General features: G+C 50.1%; 1 pseudogene; it reads right to left on the reverse strand.

The window, feature by feature from the left end:
• Positions 1–12,834: 12,834 nt before the first annotated feature.
• Positions 12,835–13,471, reverse strand: LOC109695051 (small ribosomal subunit protein uS4-like; annotated as a pseudogene).
• Between the last annotated feature and the right edge of the window lie 10,603 nt (positions 13,472–24,074).

A 24,074-nucleotide genomic window follows, 5' to 3' on the forward strand; every position in this document is an offset into this window, starting at 1 on the left:
CTACATAGGGGCTACATAGTGAGACCCTGTCTTTAAAAAAAAAAAGAAGAAGAAGAAAGAAAAGGGAGGAAGGGAAGGAAGAAAAAAGGAAAGGAAAGGAAAGGAAAAGCACAGCAAAGAAGAAAGCTCTGTGAGGCGTGCAGTGGTAGAAATCTTGCCTAGCATGTACAAAGAGGAGGCAGTTGGCCATCTAGAAGGGATCTCAGCCACCCTAAGAGGAGAGCTCGCTGCAGAGAGAGATAGGAAGAGGTGGGAGGCTCCAGAGGAAGGGTGTGTGCTGGGGGTCTCCCCATGCCAGGTCCCTTCCCTATCCTAGCAGCTCCTACTTCCATTGGGAAGACCCAGGCCTCGGTGGGGACTGCAGGCATGGCTGGCTCCTGAGTTACAAGGCCCCCACTGTTACTCCTCTGTTGCTCCCCCGTCCCATGGTCAGAGAATGTTACAGGTCTTTTTCTGGCCAGTCTAGGACACAAGTGCTTCCCATGGGTACAGGAAGAGAGGAGGCCCACATGGGATCCAGGCTGGGGGGCGGGGAGAGCCAGGTTGGGGTGGGGGCAGGTTAGGGGGATTAAGATTAAAGAGGAAACTAGCAGGGGGAAATCAGGGATCCAGTCTGGGGGAGGAAGCCAGGCCTAGGGGAAAGCCAGACTGGGGAAGCTGAGGAAGGGGGGGAGAAAGTTGGCCGACCTGGCCAGGTGATATCCCAGTTGCTCCTCCAGCCCCTACTTGAAGCACCTGTGACTAAGCAAATTCCTTTGTTGTTTCAGCCAGTTGGGTAGAGGTTTCTGCTTCTTCCTGAAGAACAGAATGTGGGTTGTTGGTAATTACAGGAAGAGAAGAAGGTCTCAAAATGCAGGGAGAGGCAAACAACGCAGAGTCCTTTGTCGTCGGGTCAGAGAGGCCTTATAGCCCAAAGACTGTGTGACTGAGGTGGAGAGAACCTTCTGGAAGCAGCAGCCCCAGACTCAGGCCTCACAGGCCAATCCCTGTACCTCAGCAGAGATGGGGAGCTGGATCCCTGGGGAGCGCTTCCTGGGGGGGGGGCTTCTCCCTTACCCACGTGGTCTCCTCAGCCCTACTCAGTTGATTTCCAGAAAGTTCTGGAGGCTTAATGGCCACCTCCCCTGTCCACAAACCTCACTCACCTAACTTCTACCTCAGACAAGAAAATGTCTGATATGTAAGTCTCCTCAGGCAAAAAAGAGACCACATTCCTCCTTACCCCCTCAACACCAGGATGGTTCTTCCTAGGGTCTTTTTTCCCTCTGGCCCGCCTTATTGGCAAGAGGCTTACCACAATGTAGACAGCAGCCCTGACACATCCTGACCTACAGACAGACAGAATAAGCAGAACAAGCTCTTATTGTCAATTTGCTGCCCAGACACCTGGCAGAGTTCCAGCCAGGGCCTCCCCCCAGGATTGTGCCCTGCTCTGCGCCCCAGGGGCTTCTCACTCCTCCAGGAGGCTGAGCCAGAAGGCAGAGCTGAGCAGAATCTCTCCCAGGTGAATGGCTTGCCAAGGTCAGTGGCAGGTGAGCAACCGGACCAGGATTAGCATCCAGGTTGTCTAGCCTCTAGAGAGAGCCCTGTCCTATCCCACGTGTCCCCGTCCCCCTCCCCCACCACAGACACAGGGTACCCTCTGAGGCCCCAGTGGGTCAACTTGAGACTTCCAGTACAGATTATCATGGGGTCTTCAGTTTGCACTGGTTCACCCAGCAGGGTTATTAGAGTAATAGGCTGTGCTCCTGTCACATGGAGGGCTATCGTCCATCAGTGCCATCTCACCCTCTGTGGACCTCAGGGGCAGGCAGGCAATGGAGAGGACCTGCCATGCTCCCTCCCTCAGAGGCAAACACTGCAGCAGGAAGGGGGCCCTGGCACCAGGTGGGTGAGAAGGGGTGGGGAAGGGTAGGGCTGGAATCCAAAGCAAGCACTGGGACTTTCCAAGAAGCTGGTGGCCCTGGGGTGACACAGGGGCTGGGGAAGATAAGGCAGGTGAGGTGAGGGGAGCACCAGGAGGCTGCACTGTTGCAGGGTTCCTGTGAAAGCACCAAGCATCTCTACCTGGGTGGTCCACAGGGGCCCCCAGGCATCCTGTCTCAACCACCGTCTTTCTCCTGGGTTCTGCAGCCTGGCTGGTGGTGCACCCTCCTCAAAGCACCCTGCCAGGAATCTGGAAGTCCCCTTCACACCTCCGCCTTCCTAGCTCTGCATTTCCTGCCTGCACTGGCACCACACTTTGCCAAATTCGACTTCTCAGTTTTTCTCCAATCCACCTCCTGCTCTCCCACCAGCAACCTTTGCTCTCTTCCCACTGGCTTATAGTGGTGGCCTCCTAAACCACCTCTTTCCCCAAACCATCCTCCCCTCCTCTCCAGGCTCAGCTCCCAAAAGGCAAGTATGACAAACTCTCTCCCCAGTTCTGTTTAGATCTCCAGGGTTTCCCATTCCTAGGGGATCACCTGGGGCCAAAAAGGGCACCATTGCAGAGGCAATGCAATGTGAGGCTAGAAGCCCAGATGCTGGAGCTCAGCTTCCTAGGTTCAAATACTGTCTGCTACTTTCTAACTGGAACCGGACCTCTCTGTTCTGTCATTTCTTCATCTACAAAATCACAACTTTAACACTGTTGGCTTATGGACTTATCGTGAGGACTAAGTGAGGGTTTTTGTGTAACAGCTATCAGAACTGGATTTGCCCCTACCTCCCCCTCCAGCTCTCTTGTCTGCCTCTCCCTGCCTCTACACCAGCACAGCTGTTGTCTCCTCTTTTCTGTCTCTCCCAGCTTCCATGTGCGCTGCTCTTCCCTTGGTCTCCCCTGATTGATTGCGAGCTCCTGTTGGGCATGCCTGGGTCCCAGGTGCCAGGGCTCTTGCCTGGTGAGCAGGAGGTTGGACAACGCCTGTGGAATGAACTGGTAGATGCCATTCTCTAATGGCTTAGTGTCTGGATCTGCACTGTAGCAGGGGTGCTTGGGTAGGAAGACTTTGTGGGTGCTAGGTGTGGCTCACACCTGTAATCCTAGCTACTCAGGTGACAGAGATCAGGAGGATCGAGGTTCAAAGCCAGCCTGGGCAAATTTCGAGACCCTATCTTGAAATTACCCAGCACAAAAGAGGGACTGGTGGAGTGGCTCAAGGCCCTGAGATAAAACCCCAGTACCACATAAATAAATAAATAAGTAAATAAATAAATAAATAAGAGTTTGTGGGTGTTGCCCCAGTCATTGGGATGTTCATCAAATTCGAATTACCCCACAAAGCCTCATGTCCGCTCCATTATGACAGGCCACAAGGACAGACCAAGCCAGGAAAGGGACTATGGTTTCCTGGATTCTGAGGGCTCTGCCTCCTCTATAAGGTTGCTAGAGGGACCAGCAGAGGGTGGAGGCCAAGGGGGAGAAAAGCAGGACCTGGTACAGAGACAAGGCTCCAACTTTCCTTGAGCCTTCAGGGGTTCCTAGGACCCTGGGGGACCTGCCCCTAGAATGACCCAACAATGTTCCCTGGGCTGGAATCAGAACAAGGATCCAGCTTCATGACTTGGCCATGCCAGTGCCTAAAGTCCATAGAATGGGGCAACAACTGTAATACTGCTCTGCTTCCAGGGTGATAGACATTCAAATTCATCTACTTGCTTTCTTCTCTTCACCCATCCATCCATCCACCCATCCTTCCATCTATCCATCCATCCTTCCTTCCATCTATCCATCCATCCCTCCACCCAATAACTTTTTTGTTGTTGTTGCAGTACTGGGGTTTGAACTCAGGGCCTTCACCTTGAGCCACTCCACCAGCCCTTTATCGTGATGGGGTTTTTCGAGATAGGGTCTCATGAACTATTTGCCTGAGGCTGTCTTCGAACCTTGCTCCTCCTGATTTCTGCCTTCTGAGTAGCTAGAATTACAGGTGTGAGCCACCAGCACCCAGCTTTATTTTGTTTTTGAGATAGGCTCTCGCTAACTTTACCTGGGCAGTCTTAAACTCATGATCCTCCTGCCTCCACCTCCTGAGTAGCTGGGATTGTAGCTGTGCTCTGCTATACTTGGCTGATAACTTTTTAATATTATTACTTCCCATGCCAGGTATGGCACTAGATGTGGGGATATGAGCTTGGAAAGACATTTGCAGCTCCAGCTCCCATGGAACGTGGAAGACAGACAACAGAACAAGGAAGTTCAGTGTGGTGAGTTGTGATCCAGAAAGGGTAGACCATAATGGGGTTGAGTGAAATAAATGGGGGCAGACCTCATCGGGACCCCCAGGACTACCTTCTACTCAAGTGGGGAAACCAACCAATGCCAAATGCATGGTACTGTGGTCAGAGACCCTTGGCACCATGAAGCCACCCCCTCCCAACCCTCCCATGCCAAAAGCCCCCACTGCTGCCCTTCGGTACCTGCAAGGCTTTGAACTATTAAGAGCTTAGTACTGGTGACTCCATGGCCTCTGCCAGCTTCCAAAATTCAGAGCCATGTTTAAGCCAGTTCAAGAAATCTGGAAGAGAAGCCCAGTGTTCTGCAATCCCTCAGTACCCTTCCAGGTAGCTGAGATGCCTGATACTGTTTCATGGCTCTGGAGCTGGAAAGCCTGGGTTTGAATCCCACCTCAACCCTTTACCAGCTGGGTGAACTTGAACAAGTTACCCAACTCTCTGAGCCTCAGCTTCTGTATTTGCAATAATGTCTACAGGATTACATGACTTCATATTTGTAAAGTGCTGAGAACAGTGCCTGCACACAGTTGGCTCTCTGTGTTTTATGAGCACTATCTTTGCTTTTACCACTTGTGTTCCATGTTATTTGTGTTCCTCTCCTGAGGTCCTGGAGGGCAGGGGCCCTCCAACTTCCTCATTCATCTTGGTATCCCCCGGGCCTGGCACAGTGCCTGACTCAAAGCAGGCAGGCCAGAAATATTTGTTGAGTGATGATTAAATGATCAGTGTGAACCCTGAGCTGGGCTGGGGCAGAGAGCCAACACTGTCCAGAGATGGACAGGGTCCTCTCTTTGGGAAGGGATCTGAGGGAATTTGCCAGGATATAGGAAGCCAGTTAGGGGCACCTGGTCTAGGTGCCACACTTCTGCTTCTCCTGCTTGCAGATCCCAGGGTGCAGTGGCCATCTGCCGGGGAAGGGAAGGGCAGGCACAACCTCCGAGGCAGGTGCCCAGGGAGGGAGAGTCCAGAGCCAGCCTGGAGGATTTCCTCTTCTGCCACTGAGCTCTTGGACCAGGGACAGCCAGAAGGAGGTCCACATGGCCCTGCTCAAGAGCAGAGCGGCCGGCCATGGGCAGAGGGCACCCTTGGAACTCTGGGGATCCAGGAAAGATAGGGTGGGCCTGACAGGCACTGCAATGAAGTTGGGAAGAAGGCCGTCCCTTATGGGACAGGATATGGGGTGTCATTAGAACCTGATGCCCTATAAGCTCTGTAAGGGATGGGCCCTGTGCAGGCACACGCTCTGCAGGCACACGCTCTGGTCACCACTGCACTTCCCATCCATGGTGCAGCCTCAGAATGGGTGAAGGAGCTACATCCTCGGCCCTGGAAGCCTGACAGAGCCCAGGCTGGGTGAGTGGGTGGGGTAGGGGACATCGCACTTTCTTTTTTTTTTTGGTGTGATCCTCCTGATCTCAGCCTCCCAAGTAGCTAGGATTACAGGAGTGAGCCACTGGCACCAGATGTGAGCTTGCACCACACATCTAATGAGGATTATGTTCTAAGTCAACTCAGACCAAAGCAGCTTCCTGGCTAACGTGTGCAAGGCCCTGAGCCCCATCCCCAGCACAGCAAGAAAAAAAGGAAAAAGGAGAAATCCATTCCTTGCTAATGGACAAGAAAAGGTTGTGTTTCGGGTTAAGGCTGCCCCTCTGCTCCCCACTCCTGTTCAGAGTTGGGCTGCTTTTCTCCTCTCGGCTCTGGGCCCTGATAGATGGGCCCACCATGCAGTGCACAGCTGAGAATGCTGGCTGAGCTGCAGGTAGGCAGGCACATGGAGGAAGGGACCAGGACCTGCTGCAGGGGCAGGGATCCAAAGGAGATGCTTCGCGCCTGCTGAAGACACAGGGGATTAGGGAGTGTGGTGGGCTCACCCATATCAGGAGGGGCCCTCTGTGGCCCAGAGACCCTCGCTATCCACCCGGGGTCCTGTCAGTTTAATTCTTTAAGCTGATGGAGAACAGCGCGCGCGTGCGCGCGCACAAACACACACACACACACACACACACACACACACACACACACACACACACACACACACACACACACTACACATTGTGGGTAGGAAAAGGGGAAGAAAAAGGAAGGCGACCAGTAGAGGGCTATCAACACATGAGTCCCACAAGAAGCATGGACACATCAGGTTACTGAGTAACTCTGGAGCCAGCACTGAATTCGTACTTCCCAGGTTCCCCAGCTGAGGCGTAAGGGGACTAGTGTACAGTGCGAGGATACAGCCCTTTCTACCAATTCCCAACAGCCAGTAGTTGAGAGCTGGATGTGTGTGTTGATTGGCTGTTAATTCCCTTTTGCTTGGTGCAAAAGGTAAGACACAGCAAGAGAAGGCCACCTGGCAAAGAGGTGCGGTTGCCAGCAGAGGGAGATAAGCCTGCTGTGTTCATGGCTAGGGCAGAGGACAGTGGGCACCCATAGCACCTGCCACATGGGGCAAGCTCAGGTTCCTGCCCTCACAGTGTTTATGTTCTAACCAAGATCTGCCAACAAGTATGGGCTAGAGAATCAGGAGACACCAAGGGAAAGAAAATAGGCCACAGGAGTGGAGGGTGGTACAGAAGGACCTCTGAGGAGGTGAGATTTCAGCCCAGACCTAAAAGAAATGGTGACAGGCCACCTGAAGCCAGTTGTCTGAATTAGAACCTGGGCTGCGGGGAGCAAGAAGAGCTAAGGCATCCAAGATCGCCGGGTCAACTTGATGCATTAGAGTCACTGCCAGGGTGGCTTCTGCAGAGCAAATTAAGCTGAGCCTGGTAGGAAATGAAATCACAGGTACGCCCAGAGCCTTGTCAATTGGGCCAGGTTGGGAAATTGTGTGGATTTGTAAGTGTGTATGTTTTTGAGACAGGGTTTCACTATGTAGCCCAGGCTGCCCTCAAACTCATGATCCTCCTGCCTCAGCCTCTTGAGGGCTGGGATTACAGGCATGTATCACACATCCAGCAGTTGTTTGGATTTTGTTCTAAAGGCAACAGAGGCCACCAGGTGTGTGAGAGCAGAGAATGTCCAATCTGGTTTATGCCTTTTTTTCTTGCCACTGAATTACAGAAGTATGGAAACTCCCTGCCCCAACTTTTGGTGAGGTTGGGGCACCCAAACCTGACCCCCACCTCCAACTTTTGGGGCACTGTTCTGCTGTTCCAGGTGCTAGGTTTGTAGCAGGGGCTGCACGTGTGACATGAACTTGTCCTCAGGGAATACTCCCACAGGGGAACAGAAAGAACACAAACACCCAGGGCAGGCTCCTCATGAGAAAACAGCCCAGGCTTTAAACTCAAGAAAGAGAGCTGGAGCACTTTGAAATTTCAGAGCATTCAGGGATGTCTTCTGCAAAGGGTGACAACACAGATGCACTTCTCAGCCTGGCTGTCTCCCGGGGAGCCCCTGTCCCACCCCTGAGAGAAGGTGTCCTTTTTTTTCCTGGCAGGGACTCTGCAGCCAGGGAGGGAAGGCATGGAGGGATCTCCAGAGGAGGGAGAGCAGGGACCCCAGAGTGGAGGACAGGCTGTGATCACCAGCACATACCCTGGGAGGAGGCAGACAAGGAGAGGTGGGGGGGAGGGGGGGAGGGAGGGGGCAAAGGAGGAAGGGGCTGGGGCTGCCAAGCCACAGGGGAATATTGATGAGTTTTCTGGCCTGAAGTGACGGAGCTGGTGGAGATGGTGTAATGAAGACAGATGATCCCTGGCTGGCTCTGCTGTCTTCCTGCTGGAGGCGGACAGTCACAACCCACAGTGGGGTGGAACGGGGTGGGGTGGGCTTGCCAAGGGCCCGATGTGTCCTGTCCTCTGGGATGGAAGCTCTCCAGCTGCCCCCAGCTCCTTTCCTGCCACCCTGCCACCTCCTCCCACTTTAGTCTGTCCTCTTCCTCCTGCCTGTCCTGCATTCTCTGAGGTGAGGCCCTTGCTCCACTCCACCCACAGGCTCCTGAGCTGCACAAGGCTTTTTCCTCTGGGTTCCCTGCCTTCTGGCAGTTCTCTAGACAGCAGCCAGCCCTTCCCCACCTGTATCTACAATGTGTTGAGTAGCACTGTGTGGTAGGCATCACCTGTCAGCCTGTAGATTGTGTGGCAGCAGAACTGGAAGGAAAGGACACGGAATTTATTTTCCCCCCGAAAATTCATTCTTTCTCTTCCTTCCTTCCCTCCTTCTTTCCTCCCTCCCTCCTTTCCTCCCTCTCTCCTTTCCTCTCTCCTTCCTCCCTTCCTTCCCTCCCTCCCTCCCTCTCTTCCTTCCTTTTAATTGTGATAAAAATACACAAAACATGAACCTGTCCATTAGTATCACTGAGTACATTCACAATTACTTTGACTTAGATCTTGAATGTCCCCCAAAGGCCCATGTGCTAAAAGCTTGATCCTGGGTGGTGCTATTAAGAGGTGGGGCCTAGTGGGGGGGTCTTCAAGTCATTGGGGGGTAGGCTTTCAAAGGGGATAATGGGACCCCAACTCCTTCCTCTCTCTTGCTTGCTGACCATGAGCTGAGCAGTCTTCCTCTGCCATGTGTTCCCACCATGATATGCTGCCTTGCCATAGGTCCAAAGCTACAGGATCAACAAACCATCGACTGAAACTTCCAAAACTGTGAGCCCAGAGAAACCTTTTCTCTGTATAAATTGGTCAACACTCTCACCACCATGTAGCTCCACAAAATTTCATCAGTCAAAAAGGAAACCACCTTGTTCATCAACAGTCACTCATCATCCCCTCTTCTTCCTTTTAATCCTGCTTTTTGTGTCCATGGACTTGCCTATCCTGGGCATTTCATATAAATGGAATCACTCATGTGACTTTATGTCAGATTTCTTGTACTTAGCATGTTTTCAAGGCTCATCTACATTTAGCATGTATCAGTATTTTATTTCTTTTTCTCTGGTTTAAAAATATTCCACTGTAGAGTTATGTCATATTTTATTATCTACCCACCCATCCACTCATCCACCCATTCATCCATCCATCCACCCACCCACTCATCCATTCATCCATCCATCCATCCATCCACCCATCCATCCTTTCATCCATCCATTTACCCATCCATCCATTTACCCTTCCATCCATCTATCAATTTATCCATCAACCATCCATCCATCCATTCATCCACTCATCCACCCATCCATCCACCTATCCATCCACCCATCCATCCATCCCCCATCCTTCCATCCATCCATCAGTTGATGAACATTTGGGTAATTTAGGGCAGTCAGTTTTGAAACAGAAGCCCAAGCACTGAGTCTCTCACCTATGTGAACTTGAGCAATCACATATGCCTTTGAGCCTTGATGCTTTCACCTGTTAAATGGAACTATACATTCTTAAAGCTGTAGTATTGTTTTAGGGTGTAAGAAAAAATGATCTATGGTCCTCCAGCATGATAAAATGGAAACTGTCTCTTATCACTCTCTTTCTGGGCCCTCTTCTCATTTGCTATTGAATTTGGGATCAGTGTTCAATAAAAAGACTCATATGCCAAAGATAGCTGAGCTAGTGTTTGCTTTGTGCTCTCTGTCATCTACATCATTTTACCACTTTCATGTGTTATTTTCCAAGTTTAATATCTTTGTAATTGGCACACATCTTATAACCAATGGTTATACAGTAATTAGTAATGCTCTTTATTTTCTTAGTGGTTTATAAAATAATCATGCTTGTTACAACCAGGGCTTTGAGGTCAGTGTATTATGTGAGGTTATAGGTTAGTGAGTATCACTGAAAACAATAAGAGAAACAAAAACTGACTGTCTAATAAAACACTTTTGATAGTGGGATCATGAAAGTTAACCCATATCTTGGTCTTCAGACTCCCAGCTGAATGAGTTGGGTGAGATGGAAATTCTGATTTACTTGAGCTGACATAATGTCAACATCACTTTAAAAACCATGCAGCCACATCTTGCAGGCAGAAAGGGTTCTAAAACATGTGAGAGAGTATATGTGAGCGATCTTTGTGATGGAGATGCTTGATTGGAGTGTGAGGAGAGGTTATCAACCTCTCATCTCCCAAAGCCCCGCCTCTCCCCTGCCCCCTCCAGCCCTCTCTGTCACGGGAGAAACCATGCACAAACACAGAATATTTTTACTTCATTAAAATGGGCCAGATATTGTAATTACATCCCAGGGAGCAGAGGGCTCTGTGGAAGGGAGGAGGGGAGGGGATGAAAGTCAGTTAGACATGCAGAATTCATGAGCTGGGCTAATTGAGCATTTCCACTAAGAAGCAAAGCTTGCTGCGTGGGAAGAACACCTTACCTAGTTGTCCTAGCTCTGCTCTCTCTCCTTCCATAACCTTCGATGGAGGCTGGGTGGCCTCTAAACTCTCATGGTAGACCAACAGTCAGGCCATAGCACACACACAGCTGCTGGAATCTTTCTCCAGAGGTTTGTGAACTGTTTTGGTGGCAGAGGTGTTTTGTGAACCCTTACAGAGCCATGCAGATATGTAGAGATACACAGCCAGCAGATGAAGGGTAGTCAGGAAGCAGAAGGGTGCTCCTCAGTGTCCATGCAGACCACCGAAAGGGGTGTCACCTGCCAGACAGGTAATAGATGAGATTACTAGGAATCTATCTTTTTTTTTTTTTTGGTAGGACTGGGGTTTGAACTTAGAGCTTTGCATTTGCAAAGCAGACGCTCTACCACTTAAGCCACACCTCCAGTCCATTTTGCTCTGATTATTTTGGAGATGGGGATCTCTCAAACTGTATGCCCAGGGTGGCCTCAAGCTGCAATCCTCCCAATCTCAGCCTCCCAAGTAGGTAGGATTATGGGTGTAAGCCACTGGCACCCAGCTCAGAATCTACCTTTTAACAAGCTTCCCAAGTAACTCTAAGCTCTGCAAAGTGAGAAACCCATTGAGTCCAAGCATTGAACAAGGCGATAGTGCAGGTGCTTTTTTATTTTGACGGCCTGTTTTGATTGAACACGAAGTGCTCCTCAAAAGGCTCATGTGTGGAAGGCTTGGCCCCCAGCTGGTGGATCCAATCACTGAAGGTGATTGCATGATGACGGCTCTAGCCTAATCGAGGGATTAATCCACTGATGGGTCCACAATTTGCTGACATTATTGAGAAGCGGTAGAACTAGGAGGTGGGGCCTGGTTGGAAGAAGTAGGTCACGGGAAGCTTCATTTCAAAGGGTATATATCTTGCTTCCGGACCCTTCCTGTCTTTCTGCTTCCTAGCTGCCACGAAGCGAGTGGCCTCTGTCACATGCTCCTGCCACCATGATGGGCCTTGCATCAGACCCAAAGCCAGGGGGAGTCAGCGGACCTTGGACTGAAACCTCTGAAACTGTAAGCCAAAATAAATCTTTTTTCCTTTAAGTTGATTATCTCAGGTGTTTTTCAGTAATGAGTTATCTCAGTTTTCAGCAATGAAAACTGACTAACACATGGTCTGTGATGTACACTCTTGTTTTCTAGACAGTTAGAACCCATCCTCCTCGGCATTAAAGGATTACTATGTGCCTCATTCCTGCCAGTATAGACAACTGAGGCTCAGCTAAGGCTCAGAAAGAAAGCCCAAGGGGAGACTAGCATCCTCATTGTCACTGCTCCTAGCAAGGGAGCAGGGAAGTGGGCAGAGGGCAAGATGGGGCAGTGGGCTGGGGAGGAGGAGAGACCAGGGCAGGAAGAGGCTGGATGTGCAAGCAGGAGGTGCACTTGGACATCAGCGGTCACTGAAGGTTGGTACCCTACCCTCACCAAATCGGCCTGCCAGGGGAGGATGGACTGCTCGCTGGACACTTCTCTGCTTGGTTCACTGAGGAAGCTCAGTACGCCACCAAGAAGGATGGTGTATTGAGGTTTAACAAGACTGAGGGCCTCAGGCTTGGATGCACAGTTTGGACACAGAATTGTGGCTCTGGTCTGATGCCATGAAGACCCAGTTCCTGACCCTCAGCCATGTCTCTGATGGCTCCCCTTGTTGGAAATGAATATACTCAGTGTTTAATACCAGCTACTGTGCTGACATTTATTGTGTAGAGCTCGGAGCTAAGCACTTTATCTGCATGGCCTTACTCTCTATGCTAGTGCTACTATAAAACAAAACCCCGGTCACAGAAAGGAAATGGTGTGTATCTTGCACGAGGTCACCTGGTTCTTTCCATCTGTCAGTGCTTCACCTCTTCCTCAAACATTCATCTCCATCTCCTACCTTCTGCTTGTCATCCTCTCCAGGCCCTTTGGCCGCAAGGAAACCCAACCCAGCATACATACTCCAGGGGTTATGATCTGGGCCTTTCTGGAAGCCTCAACCAACTGATGGCTCAACCTGAGTTGAGTTGCTGTTAGGTAAAGCTCTTAAACTCATGCTTTTTAGTCCCCTCACTATTCCTAGATAATGGGAATTTGTACCCAGGTATGGGAGTTTACACCCATTCCTAGTGAATATTACATCTGTCTACCATATCCTCTGTAGCCTCTTTCTCTGTCTCTCTGTCTGTCCCTCTCTCTCCCAGAAGGTGTGCATTTTAGGCAATCTACTCTATAGGCTCCATATGATTTCCACTCCTCTCTCTTATTTTATTTTAGTTTTTACAAAGCATTGATACTGTTTTATTACCAGACTGGAAAACTAGACACTTCTACAGCCCATGGCAGGGTGGGATGGCGTAATCTTTAATCCTCCTCCTCATCATCACCGGCTCCGCCCTGGCCCTTCTTGGCGTTCTTCCTCTTCACCCGGCCTGGGCGGCCACCCCCATATGGAGACCGCAGGGAGAAGTCAATGTGCTTCTGGGAGTCCAGGCGGACAATGAAGGTTTGGGATGTTCACTACCTGCTTGCAGACCCTGATATGATGCTGACGGATGAGCACCCGGGCATGGTGGATGGACTTAGCTAGGCCCAACTTGAAGACCTGGGTCTGGAGGCGCCTCTCCAAGAAATCCTCTATCTTCAGGCCCAAGATGTGATCCAGCTTCATTTTGCCGTCATCCAGCACCCCGATGCGAACAAGTCGCCGCAGCAGAGCATTGCCTTGGAACAGACGCCGCGGGTCCTTCTCGTCCAGGGTCAACAGCTCCCGGGCGGCCTTGCGGATCTTGGCCAGAGTGAACTTGACCCTCCAGACCTCACGCTTGTTCCGGAGCCTGTACTCGCCAATCAACTTCAGTTCTTGGTCAAGGCGAGATTTTTCGAAGGGTCTCCGTGGGGTTACATAGGTCTTGCGACAAACCCAGCTCCGGGCCACCTGCATGTTGGCTCCGTTTGCCTGTCTGCGCCAATGCGCCGGCCCTAACAAAAAGCCACTCCTCTCTCATAAAGTGGGGAAACAGGTGTTGTGCACACGGATCTTCCAAGGTTCTCCTGGTCACAGGGGTGGGGGTCGGGGATACTTAGACCAGACATGGTCTAAGAGTGCAGGCTCTGGTTCAGACTGCCTGAAGCCCTTACCTTTGTGACGGTAATTTTACCTCTGTAAAATTGGGACTACACCTGCCTTCCTTGTTATCTTAAGGATGAAATGTGACCGTAATCAGTCAGTAAATGCCTCCTCCTCCTCCTCCTTGCCTCTTTGGCTTCTCTGGTCCCCCAGTCTTGCTGTCTTGTCCTGATGTCCTCTTACCTTTATTTGATCATGCTTGACCTTAGTTACAAGGTGGATCCAGAATTTCCATGATGAAAGGACTTCAGATACAGCCTCATTTGGCCCCTTTGTGGTTCAGGTGAAAAGACACTAGTCCCTCCTGCCATCCCTCAGTGGCTTCCTTTCCTCCCAAAGTAGGGTTGCATCTTTAAAAAAAAAAAAAAATGTATTAGTATATAATAGTTATACAGTGGGGGGGAGGTTCATTGTGGCATTTCCATATACATATATTGCACCCTGGTTTGGTTCATCACCTGTATTATTCTCCCTTTTCTCCCACTCCCCTTCTCGAAATGACTTTGACAGGTTTCAATGTTGCATACATATGGGTTACTTTTTCTTTTTCCCACTCATGTGGCTGTAGGATCAGCGGCTTTTTCCCCAGCACAATCAGTGAATGCCCAGACTCCAGCTTTCTGGATTTATGATTCTCTGATGGCTCACAGGGTCCTTAGGGGTCTGTGTGGCTCAGGAGTTATGGGCTGGCTGAGACAAGGCTTCCGGTACACTTGGCCCAACTTGTCAGTCACCTCTTGGGACCAGTTCCATGAAAAAAAGAAAATAAAATACAGACCCAATACACTGGCCACATTTTTATGCTCTTCATGCAAATCTAAAATGTTTCCCATAGGGCCTGCTGGGAGCAATTCAGAAGAGACAGGCAGAGACCATTCTCTACCTGGCCTGGGAGAGAGGACTATAGAGGCAGGCAGGATGTCTGAGCAGTTTGTTTGTTTCTTCTCTGAAGAGGCTGTGCCCAAGTCCTAGAGCACTCCAATGAGAGAGGGTGGCAGGGCCAGAGGTGCTAATTTCTCTGGATCCTCCACTAACCCCTTCAATTTAGGATTGCTATTTATACAGCCAGCTTCAAAACAATTCCCCAGCCTCCAACCAAACCACCAGCATTTGTTCCTCCAAGGCACATTCTGGAACTAGTTTAGCCTTTAGCCAGAAGGGGTGGAACAGCCTGCCTAGGACATCTGAGTTAGTTTTCTAATAGTGGGGATGGATGCTGTGTAATTAGCTTTATTTCCAAGTAAAAGAAAAAAAAAATGAAATCTTTCTTTTTTTTTCAATTCTGGGGCTTGAACTTAGGGCCCCTAGCTTGCTAGGCAGGCACTCTACCACTTGAACCATGCCCTCCACCCTTATATCTTTCTTAAGATAAAAGATATTTTAACACAATACACAAACACACACACACACACACACACACAGAGAATGGATGAAATGTCACACTAAGAGACAATCTTTTAAATTGAATTAATGTGGCTTTATTAAAACAACACTAGAGTTTTGGGGATGCGGCTCAGTGGTTGAGGGCTCGCTTAGCATGCATGAGACCCTAGGTTCAATCTCCAACACTGCGAAAGAAAAAAAGAAGTCACTAAATTGCTTTTATATTTGTTTTTGCTGCAGTGGGATGAATCCTAGGCCTGGGGTCTGAGACCTGAGCTTTAATTCAGGGCCCATCACTGTGCAGGGTGTGACTTTGGGCAAGATAACCAATAGTTTTTTTTAATCGTTTAATATTTTATTTACTCACAAATTCATTAGCATTTTTAGTGCTTCATCAAATTTATTTAATTTATTTTTCTATGCTTGGGCTGGGTGGGTGTACACGGTGGCATTTACAAAAGCTCTTACAATGTATCAAATAGATCATACTTGAATTCCCCCCTCCACCATTCTCCTTTATTCATGCCCACCATTCCTGGAATAGTTTCAACCAATAGATCTGAACGTAAGACTTGCCTTCAGTTTCTCCATCTATCAAATAGGTCCAATCACACTAATCTCATAGGATGAGGGTAACGGGGAGAGGAACAGGGAAGAGGGAAGGGAACAAAACATTTCCTGGGCATCTATATAAAGGCAGGCTGGTGACAGATATCTTGTCTGCCCCCTTTTCTGGTGGTACTGGGGTTTGAACTTCTACCACTACATCGCCAGTCTTGCTCAGTGCTAAAGACAGCCTAATGAAGTAGATGACTATTTTACAGATGAAGACACTGAGATTCAGATGAGGACAGTGAGATTCAAAGGATAAGAAAATTGTCCAAGATCATTCACACACCTACAGTTGGCATCCATGTCTGCCTGAATGCAAAGCCCAGTCTTTGTAAAATGGTAGGCAGGAAGGAGGAAAGGGGAGGCAGCTAGGGGATGGAGTATGATTCCCGGATCAGGCCTCCCTTTTCTCTGTGAAATAAGAAGCAAGACCATCTTCTGAAATTGGAAGGTAGGGAAGTATCAGAGGTTGTGTAGGTTTGGAGAAACTTCTGCACCTCTAGGACAGAGAATTATTCCTCCTCAGAGACGGTGTTGCTGAGAAGTTGCTCAACAGCTAGTCTTCTCTGTGACATGAGATGGGGGAGGGCTGCTGTCTTGTTTATGGAGAAGCAGATTTTGTTTTTTTACTTATTGTTGAATCCCTAGACCTTAGTATAGTTCCTGGGACACAGCAGCAAATTGATTTATTAAATAAATCAATTTATAAATAATCAATGTTTATTAAATTAAATATTATGGAACTCCTATTACTGTCTGTGTGGCAGATGCTGATGACCCAGCAATGACAAAGGCAGATTAAACTCCTGCTCTTATATTCTACTGGGAGTTAGATTGTAAACACAGAAACTAGTAAGTGAAACAATTTCAGCTAAACCTAAGATACCAGGTAGAGTAATGGGATAGCCAACGCCTCTTATGATGGGGAGCTTTTCTCAGCAGGTAACGTTGGAGATGTGACTGGAATAATGAGAAGAAATGCATGCCGGAATACAGGAAGGGTGTTGCAGGAAAAAGAACAGCAAGTGCAAAGCCCTCTGGCAAGAACAATGTGTAATGTTCAAGAGCGTCAGAGGAAGGCCTGACAGGTAGGGAGGAGGTAAGGATGAAGGAGAGTTGTAGGAATGAGAGGAGAGGGGTCAGGGCTGGAGGCATGACTCAAGCAGTAGAGCACCTGCCTAGCAAGTGTGAAGCCCTGAGTTCAAACCCCAGTACCTGCCAAAAAAAAAAAGAGGAGAGGAGGAGAGGGGTCAGACTATGTAAAACCTCATAAGGCAAGTTAAGAAGCTTGGATTTTATTCTAATTCCAGTAAGAAGTCTTTGGAAGGTATTAAGCAGTGGGAGGATGTGATCTGATTTGTGCTTTAAAACATTCCCTCTGGCTTTTAGAAGGAAAGTAGACTATAGAGAGAAGGATGGGTAAAGCAGGAGAGCAGTGAGGATTTGCATCCTACAAGAGAGGGGAGGTTACTAGACTCTGTGGGAACAAGGGAGGAGGGGCCGGATTTGGGCAGCATGTCTCCCTGATAAATTAGCTGTAGACAGTGAGGAAGAGAGGAGTCAGGATGTTCTCTGGGGTTTTGGACAGAGCCAATAGTGCTATTAAATGAGATGGGGAAGGTGAGGAAGGAACAGGAGCGAGAGGTATAGAAATTGAGAATCCCATTATGGACAAAGTAGATTTGAAATACTGAGTAGTCTTCTGTTTTGGGTTCCCAGAAAAGATTTGTGGAGTTCTAACCTCCAACACCTGTGACCTTATTTGGAAATAGGGTCTTTGTGGATATAATCAAGTTAAGATGGGCTCATCAGAGTGGCACTAAATACAATATGAACCAGAGAGATTCCAGTGGCACACAGGACACAGGACACCATGTAAAGGTACACACGTGGAGGGAAGGCCTTCATAGAAGAGTGATGTGCCACACTCTGGGGCCACCAGAAATTGGAAGAGGCAAGGAAAGCACCTCCCTGTCGAGGGTTCAGAGGAGGCAGCACCTTGACTTTGACTTCTAACGTCCATAACTTAAGACAGTAGGTGTCTGCTGTTTAAAGACAAAGTGCTTAGTTTGAGGCACTTTGTTATGGCAGCCTTGGAAGTTAATATAATACCTGAGTGGATTGGACACTGGGATAAGCAAGCCTGGAGCTCAGGTGAGAGCTTGAATTTTAAAACCACAGGATAAGATGGGATGGCCTAGAGAGTGACAAGAGGAAAAGAAAGCCCAGAGAGAGACAAACATGTGGCTAATGAGGCAGGGGTCGGGAGTGTTTCAAGAGTGAGTAGTCCATTGTGTCACACACTGATCACAGGTCAAGTTGGCCTTTGGATTTGGCAAGATGGAGACTGTCAATGGTCTTGTAAGAGAGGCATCGGTAGGGTCTTGGAGACAGAAGTTGAACTGGAGTTAACTGAGGAGAGGCTGTAGGTAAGAAGTATAGCGTAATTAGAGTGAACTGGCTTGAGTTTTGCTGTAAAATAACAAAGAAGGCCTCGGGTGTAGTTCAGTGGTGGAATGCTAGCTTAGCATGGGCAAGATTCTGGGTTCCATTTCCAGTTATATGTGTGATTCAGGAGGCTGAGGGGATAGTTTCAGGGATGAAGCAGGAATGGAAGGATCTAGAGCAGATGGTAACCCAGACTGTTTGTCTCTCATAACTGCAAGGATGGCAGAGAATAACATTAAGCAGTTAATGTTATTAACTAGGGTCTGCTCATGTGAGAGAGTGAGGAGATGGAAATAAAGTAGCAGGGTGGGGGTCTAACTGGTCCTATAAAGATGCTGGGGCTTCTGCAGGAGGAAATCTGGGAGCACCTCAAATCAGCCTCACTGTTCCTCTGCGCTTCAGCCCCTGTAGGCAGGTCTGTGGGGGAAGCAGTGCCTTCAGGGTTAGCCAGGAGTTGGTAGAGCAAGACAGTGAAGGGAAATTGGCTGGTGACAGACTGAGATCTGGAGGACACAGTGTAAAGGTCTGAGAGGGCAGGGGAAGTGAAAGATGGGATTCAATTAGTAGTTGTACAGAATGGTTTGGGGATTCCGGTTATGGGACTATGGATGAGGTGGGAAGCTAGACTTGTAACACAAGGCATGGCTGTTAAGAAAGGGGGTGGTCAGTTAAAGCTGCATACAGGGGCTGGGGTGCAGCTCAGTGGTACAGCATTGCCTAGCATAGGCAAGGCCCTGGGCCCAGCACCACAAAAACATCATATACAGTTTAAGTATTTAGCTAGCAAGTACGAGGAATTGCTCATCAAGAAAATGAAACAATCCTGTATCGCAGAGGTGTCTGGTGCTGTGTCAGGCACATGACATACTCATTGATTAACACTGTGGATCTCTGTCAATATTTATATTCCTTATTTGATGCTGTGGTGGCTGTAATAGGTACAGACCCCACCCCGTGCATGGCACACAGTACGTACTGAGAATTCTGCAGGTAAGGATAATCCTGAATTGCATCCGGATGTCTAATATGGAGACAGTTTGTCTTTGTCCCTTCCATGAAAGTCCTTCCTAGCTATGCCCTGGTGACTCATGCCTGTAATCCTAACTACTTGAGAGGCTGAGATCAGAGGCATGTGGTTCGAGGTCAGCCAGGGCATATAGTTCATGAGACCCCCATTTCCAAAAATAACCAGAGCAAAATGGACTAGAGGTGTGGCTCACGGGATAGAGCGCCTGCTTTGCAATCACAAAACCCTGAGTTCAAACCCCAGACCCACCAAAAAAAAAAAAAAGTCCTTATTTTCAGGACTGATGGGGGATGGGTGATAGTTGGATTTTGCCCTATTTAGGACAAGATGGACAGGAGGGAAAGGTCTGGAAGGTAACCTGCCCAGTGTTGGAGCTGTAGGATCTCTGTGTCCCCAGCTCCTACCCCAGATTAAAACAATGTCTCCTCAGCACAGACCCAGCAGAGAAAGGACTAGTGCATAGTTTCCTTAGTGGGAAGTGTGCCCATTCTAGCCTGGGCCTTTGACCTTCCTTCCTTTTCCTTTGGCTGCTTCTTCTCCAAAGTAAATTATTCTACTTGTTTTAACTCCTGTTCTTTTAGTCTTTCTGATCGTGTCTGCCCGCCTCCTTATTTTATTGGAGCTGAGCCCACCATGTGTCTTTTCCTCTCCAAAATGCTTCTTTCCTGCCCCAATCCCCCCCCCAAAACCACTAGATGTGAGAGTCCAACGCCCTCTTTTATGAGGCCTCTAAAGTTCCCACTGATGTTATGCCCCAGTGTCTGAGGTGACCTGGCTGGGCTCAGTGTGGCTCTTTGTGCTGGTTGATGAATAGCTGCCCTGTCTTGTCCCAGGACCTCAATACCTGCAGGGTAACAGGAGAAAGCCCCTTCCACTCCTTAGGCTCTGCACCTGCCGCTCTCAGCTTTCCTCGGGGGCCACAGGGCACCCAGACAAGTAGTGAGCTCTCTAGGCCTCAGCAGTGCAGCACTGGGTTGGCAGGTGGGAGTCCTTCCCTGCCCTCTCCTGTCAGGACACAATGGGGCCTGCTGAGGGGTGCTCCAGATCCACGGCCTTTTCTCCCCATCACCCCTGCTCTATACGCACTCATCTCCTATTACCTGCAGGGATTTGGATCTCTCAAGTCTGCTGGGGTGCTGTTTCCCTCTGTGACTAAGGGTTACCACTGGAAAATATCCCCAGTTAGCTATCTATAGCCTTGCCTGGAGAGAGGGTGGTGTGCAAACCCTCAGGCCAGCATTCACTTTCTGAAAGAGACTATGATTTTCCTCAATAATACATCCTGGTGTTTCAAACTACAAAACTCCATTCAATTCAGCAGAGGTGTCTATTTTAGTGTTACTGTTATATTGCTTTATGATCTCATTAAAATACTTAATTATTCCTTTTGGACAAGTGATACAAGCACATCGTACCACATCACAACTACTAGAGGGAAAAATCACAAACTGAGGGCACACTGTGGTGGTTCACACCTGTAATCCCAGCCCTTGAGAGTCTGAAGCAGGAGGATCACCAGTTCAAGGCCAGTCTGGACTACACTTATTGAGTTCGAAACAGCCTGGGCTGCATAGCAAGACCATCTCCAAGCAAACAAAAACAAACAAAACCCCATAAAATATAGGTGTCGTATCCACCCAGCTCCCCTTCCCAGAAGTAACTACAGCTAGTGATGTCTTGTGTATTTTCCTATAGTCATACATATGTACTTTTCATGACAGCCTTCTCAGAGGAATATTGTGAATCATGTTTGGCAGATGAGGTAAGAGTGGCTCAGAAAGGATAAGTAAAGTGAAGTGCATTAGTAACAGTGGTAATTCCAATCAGGCTGTGTTTAAGCTCATCCAGTTTCTACAATAACACGTTCCCAAATCTGATGGGAGAATGGCCCAACAGCAGGGTTGGCTGGAGACTGGGCGTGCAGAGCCCTGTCACTGTCCCAGGTGCTGAAGGTTCTCACACAGGCCTGGGATCACTCAGCCCCTGCCCTCACCAGGCTCACTGAAGAGCTGGGGATGTCAGCAAGTACCTGAGGTCTAGTAGAAAAAAAAGGCAGGGAGCCACAAACTCAGTTTGGCCTCTGAATTTCTATGTGCTACGAGGCAGTCCTCTTTCCCTTGCTGACTCAGTTTCCCCATCTCTCTTCTGGAGATAAACTCACAGGGCTGTTGTGAGAATCCAGGGACAATAAAGGTGGAAGTGATGGGAAAACATACAATCCCAGCACACGGAAAGGAGTCCAGGCCAGCACGTGGGCAGCTGCTCCTATGTGAGGGCCCCGAGTCATGCAATGACAAAGTCAACAGCAAGCCACTGTTAAAGCATCTATGTCATTATCTGTGTCCTTTATTTCAGAGTTGTCTTCAGCGGGCATATTTTGGTCCAGCTGCAGCAGACAATGTGTAGAAGTAAAGAAGGGGGTAGGGTGTGGGGTTGGCCTGAGATATGGCAACACACAAAAGTGAGCCTCATCCAAAACATTAGTCTGCAGATCCTGGAGAAGACTGCCTCGGTTATAGCTGTAAATATGATTCTGAGCAGCGCTTCTATCTCCCCCAGACCCTTCCCAGGTCCACCTCCCTCTGTACTTCCTCTTTGCAAGGTGGACATGTAGTTGCCTTCAAATAAGCCAGTTGCCAGCAGCTCAGGGCCCTTCTACAAGTCCCCTCTGCCCAAGGATCTTTCCTTTCTTCCACATCCCATGTTTACTATCTTTCATCTTTTAGACTTCAGTTCCTCAGAGAAGCCTTCCTGGGCTCCCCCAGAGTAGACTACGAGCCCCCAATATTCTCACACATTTCCATATGCCTTCTGATAAATCCGTATCACACCAGTGTTTATCTTGTCCACCAGAGTGTGAGCTCCAGGGGACTGGGCACCACACCCACTTGTTCACCTGTGTATCTCAAAAGCTTAGCACACAGCCTGGCTTGTAAGACAAGCTAAATTATTTGCTGCATGAATGGCTGAAGCAAGTTATTCCTGCCTCTGGGTTCAAACCTTACCTGAACCTTGGATAACACACTGCCTGCACAGCTGTTTTTAGTTTTATGCAACTGTCTCATCTGAATCTTTTCCCTTGGTATTCTTGGTACCTAGCTCACGCCTCTGCAGAGGGTGGACCTGCATATTGCTTGCTGAATGAATGAATGACTTCTTGGCAGGGGTTCCTGAGGGCATTTCCTCTGCAGGCAGTTAAAGAGCTGTCTTCCCAGATGGACCAAAGGAAGGCCCAGGAAATTGGGCTGGAGCTGAGCAGACTGAAGAGAGGAGAGGAGTAAAAACCCTCGGTGCTTTCTCTTTGTCATTGCAACGGTGTGCAGAGTAGGATATGGCTTCAGGACTTGGGCCCTGGTCACTGAACGGGTCCCCTCTGATGACTCTCCAAGGCCTTTAGGGTTGAAGCAGGCTTGGCTCAGGTGACTGTCCCCAGCTGTCCGGGATTTTCTCCTTCTGGGGAGGGGGGTGTGACAGAGAAGGGCAAAGAGATCTCTATCCCCTGGGCCTATTCCCGCCTCCCCTCCCCCCGCCCCGTTTCTTCCTCCCCAAGACACCAGCCAGAATTTGGGGTGAGGGTGGGGGGCGGGTCAAACCAGGCCGGGAGGGGTGGGGGCAGGAGAGGCGTGACCAGCCGGCTGGTGTCCTCTGGTGTCTGGAGCCGAGGCCCCGGGCTTTCGGCCCCCGCGAAGCGAGGCGAGCCAGAGCTGTGCGGTGAATGCAAAGAGCGGGGCGAGCTCCTAGCCCGGCGCCGCCGACGGCGTCCTCAGCCACAGCCCAATGAGAAGAGAGCAGATAATTTATGCTCTAATCCCGGTTCGGGTGCCCGGCGCTGGCTAGTGGCGGGGGCTGGGGGTGGGGTGGTCTCTTCCTCTCTCCCGCTCCCGCCGGCCGCCCCCTCCCCCGCCCTGTGGGCTCCGGGCCGCGCACACACACGTTTCCTGACAATTAGCGAGCACACCTTGGCCGCGCGGCCTCCGGCGGCGCCGCAGCTTTTGTCTCCCGCCCGCCGGGCTGCGAGGCGCGGGCTGCCCGGCGCGAAGTTGCCGCTCCGACGCGCTGCTCCGGAATGCCGGCCGCCCGCTGCCGTCGGGGGGCGCGGAGGGCAGGGAGGGCCGGGCGCGCCAGCCCTGGGGCTGGGGGGCTGCAAAAGAGGAGCGAAGCGGAAGAAAAGTAAGGCAGCCTTGGCCCCTTTTCCTTTGTTATAACCCTGAGTGTGTGAGGGCGTGAGCGCGCGCGGGAGTGTCTGTGCGCCAGGGTGTGCATACATGTGTGCGTGTGCGTGCATGGGTGTGCGCGCGCGCGTGCAAACGCGCGCATGTGTGTGTGCGTGTGCGTGTGTGTGTGTGTGCAGGTCGGGACCCACCGGGGGCGGCGGGACCCCAAGGCGCAAGGAGGATTTGCCTGAATGAGAGTTGAACCGCCTCGCGGTCTTTTTGCCCAGAACTCAGGCGAGCGGGCAGGTAGCCGTCCCGCTGTCGCCGGCTCCTCCAAGGACTGAGCTCGGAGTTGGTTCCCAGATAGAAACCAAGCCAGGGGCGTCGGGGCCTGGGCTCTGCCTGCAGGAGGAGGGGTAGGAGGGACCGCCCGCTGAGGGTCTGCCCCGGCCGCAGGGGGCGCGCGAGGGGGTCTCCCGTGCCCACGTCGCGACCGGGACCCCTGAAACCCGGGTAGGAGCAAGCGATGGTCACTTCGAGCTCGGGGAAGGCGCGAGGCATTGGAGATGGTTCGTGGGGCGATGGGGGCGTGGGAGGCGGCGAGACAAGTCTGTCTGAATGCCAATTCCTTGAAGTTCAGCGAATCGGTTGTCGCTTGTCATTTCATACCTTAATGCATATTTATGCCGCGCTGAAATAGGCTCCATAATTAACTCCCAGAGTCATCCTCAGAGGTTAAAGGGACCCCGAAGATTTGTGCATTGATTGGGTGCCAGGGCGCTATGTGTGTGCGCGCGCGGGTGTGTGTGCGTGCGCCCCGTGTGAACCCATTGAG

This window comes from Castor canadensis, chromosome 11 (assembly GCF_047511655.1).
Source record: "Castor canadensis chromosome 11, mCasCan1.hap1v2, whole genome shotgun sequence".
Taxonomy (NCBI): domain Eukaryota; kingdom Metazoa; phylum Chordata; class Mammalia; order Rodentia; family Castoridae; genus Castor; species Castor canadensis.